General features: G+C 54.1%; 1 long non-coding RNA gene across 1 annotated transcript in view; it reads right to left on the reverse strand.

Annotated features, from left to right (window-relative positions):
• Positions 1 to 9,466, reverse strand: part of LOC116958830 — a 36,387-nt gene extending 26,921 nt beyond the window's left edge. The window contains exons 1-2 of the long non-coding RNA XR_004405486.1: positions 9,382 to 9,466; positions 8,618 to 8,706 (exon numbers count right to left, since the gene is read on the reverse strand). This is a non-coding gene — a long non-coding RNA (uncharacterized LOC116958830). The remainder of the gene's footprint in view (positions 1 to 8,617; positions 8,707 to 9,381) is intronic.
• Positions 9,467 to 9,666: the final 200 nt, after the last annotated feature.

Raw genomic sequence — 9,666 nt, forward strand, 5'->3', positions numbered from 1 at the left:
CGGCAGATCGCACTAAAGTAGCTACAGTGGGAACGTGTGATGAGGTGGGTGTGCTAAGAAGATTTTTTTTGGCAGACTTCAGGATGACTTTATTGCTCACAAGTTCTCGAGTCATGGCTGAGTAACACACTCATTGCATGTCTGAAACAAAAAAAAATAAAAAAAAAATCCCTTACCCCAGCACAAAATAAATAGCCTGGACAAAGCATGTTTGCTTTGCTCCCCGTCCCTGCTCCGGCTTTGCATGGCCGGGGTCTGCGAGGCTCCCACGTGGGCTGTGGGCAGCTGCTGCCTACGAGCACTGATATTTCCCCTGAGGTTTGGGAAGAGAGATGGGCAGAGGCTCCCACCAGACACACGCATGAGCACCAGCCCCTTCCCAGGATGTCCCCCAGCAGGTCCCCTTCAAGTTGACGGGTCAGGGACTTGAGGCAAAGCAGCATTGTCCGCTGTGATGGGATCTCTGGAAAACAACTTTTATTTAGGTGGCTGAATCAGGCTCACCAAGCCTAGACTTCCACAGTGGAAGCTGCGACCTCAGCCTGCCATGGCCTCACGTGTTTTCTCCTAAGGGTCCAGAACTCTGCCCCATGGCCCCACAGCCCCAGCCAAGCGGTGCAAAGGCTCCTGGGCTGGGTCAGGTGAGACCTTCAGATGCACCATGGAGGATAAATTTCTGCAATGCAGCTGCTGGTTTGGATGCTGTTTCTGGGCATCAAGAGGGTGCAGGGAGCTGTGTTGTCTAAGGACAGAAGCATCCCCACCTCCAGTGACTTTAACTCCAAGAAACCAACAGCTGCTCTTGAAAAACAACCAATATATTTCTAACCTGGAAGGAAAATGACTGTCCCCTGCTCCAGCCAAGTCAATGGTAGCTGATCAAATCCCTGAGACAACTCACGAGCAATCAAAAGGTATTAACTAGCTGCCTAAGCCCATGGGTGCAAAGAGCAAGCCCTCTTCTTTCCTGGGTAGGGAAATGAAGGTGAACAAAGTGACTTCCCCAAGGTCACCTGGGAAATGTTGCTGAAGAGCCAAGAACAAACCCCAGGACCTGTGGTTTCTGCTGTCCCGCTCCCAAGTCCTCACACCCATCCTAACCTACCCCTGGGTCAACCCCAGCCCTCCCATAGAGCCCCGATAAATTCTGAATGTCCCTCCACCAGAGAAAGGAGAAGGTCAAGGACACAAACCCCTCTATATGTTGGCTTTTGGGTGCCAAGAGCTTCACGAGCTTCTCTCCAGCCCCAAAGGAAGACCTCAACTGCGACAGATGTCTTTCCCTTGAGTAAAGAAAGAATAAGAGCCACTTTCTGCCATTTAGTGTCCCAGTTCTCCCACACCAAGGACTGAGGACATAGGAACACTAGAAGGGGGAAACAATAAAACACTAGAAAGGGGAAGAAAGGGGAAACAACAAAAATTATTACTCCCATTCCCTTTTAATGGGTTCAGAAGGGACGCTTTTGTACATTTTCTACTACATTTTCCTTTTTTTTACAACATTCCAGAAAAACCGGTCCTTACAGTTGCTGTTCCTCCTCCTGAAAGAGCATATCTTGGGGAGGAAAACAGGGCAGCTTAGGGAAGGGAGAAATTTCACTGAAGATTGAGGGGGAAAAGCAGAAGGACAGGAGGAACCCTTCATTTAGAAATGTCACAGGCAGTTTTGCAAAGAACAGAAAAATCCCATTATGTTGAGAATTTTTCATGAAAACTTTGTGTGCGTTTGTTTTTTAAAGGCTGGGTTTTTTCCAGCTAAAAATATAACTCCACATGCAAAAAAAAAAAAAAAAAAAAAAATGTCAGTCGTCCCTGGGCACAGCCGAGAGCGCTTGAAGGGACGCCCGGGATGGCTTGTGCCGCTTCTCGACAGGCGGCCCTGATCGTGGTGACACCACCGGCTCTCGCTACGTGCCGGGGAAGGTTGGAAGGACGCGATCTGCCCCGTGCCACATTCAAACAAACCCGGGGCGCTGGGTCGGCAGTGCACCGCCGCGGCTCTGCAGCGAGCCGGGGCTGACCCTCGCCGGATCGGGCCAGATTGCAGCCAGCTCCTGGCACATGGGGACACGGGTGCCCCACGGTCACGTGTGGCTGCTTGGTGGCTCCTGGCCGAGCTCCCGAGCTGCCCCATGGAGTGTTTTCACTGCAACCCCCAATAGGCATCTCTAGGAGTGCTGGGGGGGACACTAGTCCTGATCCTGCCCATTACCCCCCCAGCACATCCCAGGGGAAAAGCGGGAAGCAGCAACACCTCTGGGGCAGAGCACGCGGGGGCCGTGGCTGGTCCCAGCTGTATCCTTTTCCCATTTCCCTTCCATGCGTGCAGCCGGGCTCCCCGCCCCACTGAGGTCAGCTCCGGCTATTCTCTCCTCGGCTTCCCCTGCTCCTGCCATGCATTTCCCGTCTCCCTTTGATATTTCACCTTTGCTGCGTCATTCCCCGTGGGCTGTTTTGGGGCTTGGGTTCACGTGGACATGCTGTTCCCTGCTGTTGTTGAATAGCCGAGCCAGGGCTGAGCCTTGCTGGCGGGGAGCACACGAAATAACCCGGCTCGCACAGATAAGTGTACAGCTGAACAAGCACGAGCCCAAAAGCTGAGCTTGCACCAACAGCCTTGAGCAGCACAAAAGCAAGAGGGGGAAACGCCATGAAAAATAACGAGGAACTGGGAGGTAACAAAAGCTGGGTGAAACAGGGAGTGTTTCCAGCAGAGATGGCCAAATCCGGCATCTGCTCACAGTGCTGGGTTTAACTAGAGCTGAGCAGGACCTGGACCTGGCCCAGGTCAGGCAGAGGAGCCACCTTGTGTGGGCCACCCACTGCCCTAATTACTGCTGAACCAAGGGAAACCCCATCTTGCGCGGGGGCAGATCTCTCCCGGGCGTTACAGATGGGACACCCAGGCACCCACACAGCTGACATGGGAAGCAGCACTCTGCCGCAGCACGAGCGAAATTCCCAGCGGGGTTTGGGAGCAAGCAGCTTCCTCGTGCTCCCACAGAGCCCCAGGGAATTCAGTGCTGAGGAGAGCAGCTGGGCTCTTCCCCAGGTGGAGTGACCGCCACGCTCGCACGCACCCCAACCGTTTTGGCCAACCGTCCTTTCCACCAAGAAGCCACAATGTGGAACAAAAAACGTCCCTGCCGGCCTCCAGCACTGCCTGCCCGCGCTCCCCAGGTGGCACCGGGCCAAACCCGTTAACAAAAGACGACTGAAACGAGAGCGCACATTAACTCCATGGTGGATTTCCCTCAACGGACCCCGGCGAGCAGCACCACCCACCCGGCAATGGCAGAGCCCAGCCGGCAACACCGGCAGCGTATGGTGCTTGCCCCCCGGGGCAGCTGTGGTGAAGGTGTCACTTCGAGCCGCCCAGACCTGCGGCACCCCCAGGACACCAGCTCTTTGCCACCAACAGCCAACTCCTGCCTGGACACGGGCTACAGCCGAGCCATGTCAGTGAGACGAGACGCTGTGTGTGGGAGCTGCTCCCTGTGGTTTTAGGGAGGAGATGGGGGGAAGCTCATGACATGAGAGCCTGGAAGAATGGCCTGACCCCAGGTTATAGATTTTTGCCTGTTTCAGTGGCAGTCACTGACAATTGTTCATGGGAGGAGCACAAGCTTACTGAGATGAGAGAGCGGAGGGAAGGGCTGCACGCCTTCTCCCTTGTGCTCCCCTGCCCAGCTGCCCCTTTCAGCAGAGGCTCGGCCAGCCCAGGTCACATCCCACCCTGTGCCGGGGGTTCTCTGCAGCCAGGCATCACAAACGGTCCCATCCTGCTCTGCAGGTGGTTCCCAATGAAGAGTGGTGCCGCGGGGGTATGGGTGAGACCTTGAGCACTTGATTTGCCAAATGGCTTTAAAGCTTCCCCATCCCCTCGGACTGCATCACCTCTGCCCCTGCCCATGGAGAGACTAGGATGTCCCCAGACTCTCCCTCTACGTCCTTTCCAAGCAGGAAGCTCTCACATGGTCATGGATGTGCTCCTAAACCATCACAGACAGCACTCATTGCTTGAAGTCTCTGTTGGATATCATCCATCAGGGAAAAAACCCTCAATGCCCTCTCCACCCTTCTTTTAGCTCACGGATGCTCAGGACATGTTTGATGCCTTCAAAAACCAGCACAACCATCTCTCAGCCTGGACCTTGGGGGTACTTCAGGAGCAAGGAGGGGGCTGAGAGATGAAAAGAAAATACTCCCCAGCTGGAGTCCTCAGTGGCTTGTGGACTTGGCAGCCCTGTAACCCAACCCCAGCTCTGTATGGTGATGGTTTCCTAGCCCATTGCAAGGGACAGCGGTCAACAGGCACCATTTTGTGTTTGCAGGATCAAAGATAGAGTGTTTGAATGAGTCACAGGGATTTTTGACCCTCTCCCGGAGGCCTTACATTCATTCATTCTTCCTTACTTTTATCATTTTTGATAACCTGAAATATTAGTCAGCTGGACGGAATCTGCAGGTTTTATTCACCACCTCCAAAGGAAAATACGACTGAAAAATATACTGAATCAGTGTGGCCAACCCTGAGCATTCAGAGCTTCTAAAGATTTCCAGACCCTGGAAAATCAGAGAACAGCCTTTAAAATAATGAGATTTGCAAGGAAAAAAAAAAAAAAAAAAGACGACCAGTTGGCTTGTTTTTATTTTCCTGTTGGTTTCTGAGCCTGTAGGCCACTTTGACGTCATGCCACTAAGCTTGTCTCTGCAACCATGAGGTAAGAAACCCTTCCTTAAACCAGCAACCCCCCCAGCCAGCGCTCTGCAGTCACACAGCTTCAAAAAAAAATAGAAGGAAAGAAGGAAATGCTGGGACACAAGGAAAATCTCGAGAGGTTTGGAGGACCTCTCATAGAACCGAGAGGAGCAGCAGTGCACAATGCAGAGCGAGCGGCACCCTTGAAAGCCCCTCTCTGCCCACAGGGTGATGGAGAGATGGGGACATAGGTTTTTGGAGCAGGGCTGCAAACATTGCTGAGTGCCGGTGTGGCCGTGGCGCGTGGCTGGCTCACTCTTGGCAATCAAGGACGGTCCCAGGAAAATGAAAAGATTTCCAGCACATCTCAGCAATTTCTCTCCTCTCCCAAAGGAAGCATGTTTATTGGAAGCCATTTTCTGCATAAATAGCCCTTTCCTGCTGTTTCCCACAAAATCAGACTAAAATAATTTTCTAGGCTTGAGGATGCCAACCCACAGCTTCCTAGATGGATGCGCAGAGCTCAACCTTGAGCAAGAGACCAAAGACATCCCCAAAATCGTGCCCAGAGCCCACCCAGCTCTCTCAAAGAGGAGGTTTTACATCCCCTCCCCAGCAACTTCCAACTGCTTCAACACATTCCTCCTCCCCAGCGCTTTCCTTTGGGGGTCTCAAAGTCCTCTGTAACCTCAGGCCCATTCGCCCTCCACATGCACCCCAGAAGGAAGCATGACTCCAAATCACTGCTCCAACACAAAAAGAGCAAGGATCAGCTTGCTCGAAGACCCAGGCACTGCATGCTGCCAGGTAAAATGGTCTTCAGCCCCCGAAAGACTGGTGTGCAAGGGGAATAGCAGAGATGGAGACAGTCAAGTGGCAGGGCTCTCCCACCTCACACCAGTGTAGGACTGGTATCCGTGCCCGAGCAGGGAGCTGGTGATGGGGACAGGTCCCTGTTCACACCAGAAGGATGTGGAAGTCCCCTGAAGGGTCCATGCAGTGGCAAGCTCTGGGGCTGCAGGACCAGCACTGCCCAGGACAAGGACTGAGAAGGGGTCCCCTCTCCTCCTTCCTTGGTTCTGCAGCCCAGCACAGGGTCCCACCAGCTGACAGACTGGCTGGCTCTGCTGCCAGCCCTCCTTGGCCACATTGTCTAGGCTGGGACTTGGCTAGGACAGGCTGAGCCTGCACAACACAGTCCCCAGTCGGCACCCAGCAGCCTCAGCAACAAAACCAGTTGAAGACCTTCACCATGGTCAGGCATGTGGCCTGACTGTCCCCAGAAGAGCCCTTGCCCTGTAGACCAAGGCCAAGCAGCCCATGGACGTTGCACTTTTGCTGCTGTCCTTGAATTTAGTGCAGGGAGGAAAGAAGGAGGATTTGGAAGCATCTCTGAAGCTGCTCAGGAGATGAAGGCAGAGGGACTGCAGAGCTCTGGAACTGGAAATGGGCAGGACACAGTTAACGCCTGGTTCCTCTTGCAGGATCAGGAGGAACTTGGCTTCATATTTCACGTGTGGGATGTTGCAAGAGGACAAGGAGCCTTGAACCCCAGCGGCATGAGTTCCCCCCGGCTTGGTCACAGCCACGGGGAGGAAACCACGACGTGCCCTGGCTCCACGGCCACTCCACCAAGGGCAGGAGCCTCCTTGCCGGCACAGGGAGCGAAGGACGGTGCCACCACGCCAAGAGACACCAGAGAAACACTGAGGCCACACCGACTCCATGGTGGCACTGAGATGCCGGCAATTTAATAAACCTCAGCCGAGCGGTTGGGGGCTGCTGGTGAAACGGCCCCGTGCGTGGCGTGGAGTGGGGGGCTTCGCACCGCCTGGCTCCTCGGCTCTTGAAAGCAAATACAAAGGCTGGGCTCCCCCAGCCCTGGCTGATGCTCGACCTCTCCGTTGTCCTCGCTGCACGCCTGTCCCAGTTCCAGCAGCCGGTTGCTACAGCAACTGAGCTCTGACTAATCATTTGCGCAATGACCTTTTTTCCCCCCAGAGAGAGGGAGGGAGGGAGATGGAGAGGAGGGAGGGAGGGAGGGGAGGAGAGGCAAAGCAAGCGGAGGTTAGCAAGAAAAAGCAACCAGGGAGAATGTGGGTTTTTTTAGGCGATGCGAGATTTTGAGGGGGGAACTGGAGGGATGCAGGCGGTGGGAGGGGGAGAGGAAAGCGGGTGTTGAATGAGTCTCCCCCCCTCCCCGCTCTGTGCTTGAGAAAGGATGGATGGGGGCAAAGCCGGCTGCCAGCAGGCAAAGAGCCTTGCTGGGACCGTTTCCATGGGCGGGGGGGTGGGGGGACTCCAAATGGGGCTGATACCGCAGCCCTCCTCCTCCTCCTCCTCCCCACCCCACCCCACGCCGACCCTGGCCACCGCCAAAGGGCCAGAAGTCAAGAATTTGGCTCTGCCTCACGACTGAGCGCCTGCAAAGGGCTGGCTGGCCCCAGGTCAACCTGGCTTGAGAACCCCGAGCACAAAACCTCACCGGCGGGTGGTGTTTGGGGAAGCTACACCAGAGATGAGCTGAGCTAAAAAATCCCGTGTCAGCATTATGCCAAGGGGGAGCACGGCCGGACTCTGCTGAGCCATGAGAACCAGTTCGAGAAGAAACCTGAGCCCAGCTCCAGCAGCTCCGACGGTGTTACTGGGAGGGCTTCGCTCCCACCTCTACTGCCTTCAGCTGAGCAAGACCAGGGTCAGGTCTGGCTCCAGCTCCAAAACAGAGTAAATAATGCAAAAGCCTCTTTCTGCACAGCTCTAAGGAGCACACATGAGATCATATCTTACTGACTCGGTAGGAGAAAACAGTTCAGAGGTTACATATTGCTCCTCATGTCAGTTGGCACTTAGAAAACAGGAGCTGGTGAAACCAAAAAAAGCAGTGGCAAGGAGGCCCTCCTCACCAAGGGGTGGATGGTTGCGCCGCCAGTCCCAAGTTTTCACAGCAAAAGGATTTGGGCTTTTCTCCAATTGGATCAGAAAACAGTCACATCTGACCCTGACCAACCACAAAGTACTAAGCCAGCTGAGATGGACAATAACAGAGATCCCTGGTGACCAAGAGCAGAAATCTATGGAAAGTCACAGAAGAATGGGTTGGCCATTTGGAAAGAAAAGGAGGTTTGAAGAAAACAAAATGTTTTTGTGGACAAATACTCCACAACAGAGCCTGACAAACTGCAGTACTGTTGTGTAAATTGGAGAGGGAGGACTTGGTATGACTAATGAACAAACCAAAGAAGAATGAGCTATATCCTGAATGGTGCTGAGCGCGCACTCCCCACATGCAACTCCTGCTGACACATGCTGAAGCTCAGGACAGGGAGCCCTTGTTGGGTAAGACAAAATCTCATTCAAAGAGGTATTATGGTGGCCTTTGCTGCTCCAGCCTTACCCTCTCTTTCTGCACCAAAGACAGGCCCTTTCCTTAGGGCAGCTCAGACAAAATATATGCTCCAAACACCTCCACAAGGTCCTGGAGCCAACCCTCCTGTTTCAGCTTACCCTCTGCCCATCAACACAATGCAAAGGACAGGACCTTCCTAGCAGGCATTCCCCAGCTAGTTTGTACAGCTAGAAAATGTAAAGTAAGACTCACAAAAATCATCTGCGATTTATTTAAGGCACAAAAAGGAGAGGCCAGGTTGCGAAGAATACTCTGCACGCAGTGTGCACTCAACATATTTCCCTTATCAGCACGACTTGGCACCTACAAAAATTCCCACTGCAGCATCTGATCCCAAACTTGGAGAAACCAACAGGAGGGTTCGCATCGGGCCCGTCGTGGTGCCTACGCTACGAGGGGCATTGCAGGCAGCCTCTGCTTGAGCTTCAGCAGATCAAAGCTGTGTCGAGTCCTATGTAATAAGTGCTGTTGAATGGCAAGATATGTTAACTCAGGCTTGGCACTACCTGGCCGTGGTCACAGGGCTTGCAGATCCAGCCCAAGCTTTCACCTGCCTCCGATCCACCTTGTAGATAAACCCGGGGCTGCAGTGAGTCTGAAACACAGCACATAGAAATAAAACTTCTTTCTACATCTTTTGGTTAAATCGCTCTGCAGCTTGCAGAGCTCCACCAAGGACAATTATTTCCAGCATGTGCTGTGCATGAATGCTGCAAGCAAGACAGAGCTGGAGTTTCATCATAGCCCAGCTTTGTGTGCAGAGTGAAGAAGGAAAAAAAAAGAAAAAAAAAAAAAAGAAGAAAAGAAAAAAATAGAAGGAACTTGGAACTGGAGGCCCCCCCAGCCTCACCCTGATCCCAAGGAGGCTCTGCTCTGCTCTTGCTCAACCCGACACCGAGAATGAGGAAGCAGAGGAGACAGGCGGGGGAGGTGGAGGAACGGTCAAGCTGAAGACAAACAGCCTCTGAGCCGGGCAGTTGGAAAGCTTCGCAAGCGAGAGGGCACAGGAGCAAAGAGCGGGCTGTGTCCTGCGCTGGAGCCCCCTCCCTGCCCCCATCCAGGCCGGGGGGCTCTGTGGCCCTCACCCCAGAAGATGCTCTGGGTTTTGATAACCCGAGTTCAGGTCTTAAAAGAGATGGTCTCCAGCATGGAGATCTGCCCAGCCCCGCCGCGTTGCCAGCCCAGATCTCATTTACCCAGGCTGCGACCGGTGGTGGCCGAGCAACCCCCCGCCCCGGAGGAGCCCTTGGCGGGCAGAGCTGTGCCGTACCGTGCTGGCCACGGCCAGCCAGCTCTCCCCTTTGCTCGGTTAGAGTCGGCTTTCAGCACAGCCGGCGTCAGCAGCTCGCCTCCACACTCTGCAATACCAGGAACCGCAAACACCGCATTCGCTGCAAACAGGAGTTTGCATAAAAAAAAAAAAAATTAAACCCCAGCCAGTTGTGAGATATTCCAGGCAGCTCCACGGGCCTGGGGCTGGTCCTCTCCCTTCCCAGCATCGGTTCCTGGAACCACACACCTTACCTCCCCTCACCCCAAGTGCCGATGGCTGCTG

The sequence above is a fragment of the Tyto alba genome, unplaced genomic scaffold, assembly GCF_018691265.1.
Source record: "Tyto alba isolate M040663 unplaced genomic scaffold, T.alba_DEE_v4.0 Super-Scaffold_11, whole genome shotgun sequence".
Taxonomy (NCBI): Eukaryota; Metazoa; Chordata; class Aves; order Strigiformes; family Tytonidae; genus Tyto; species Tyto alba.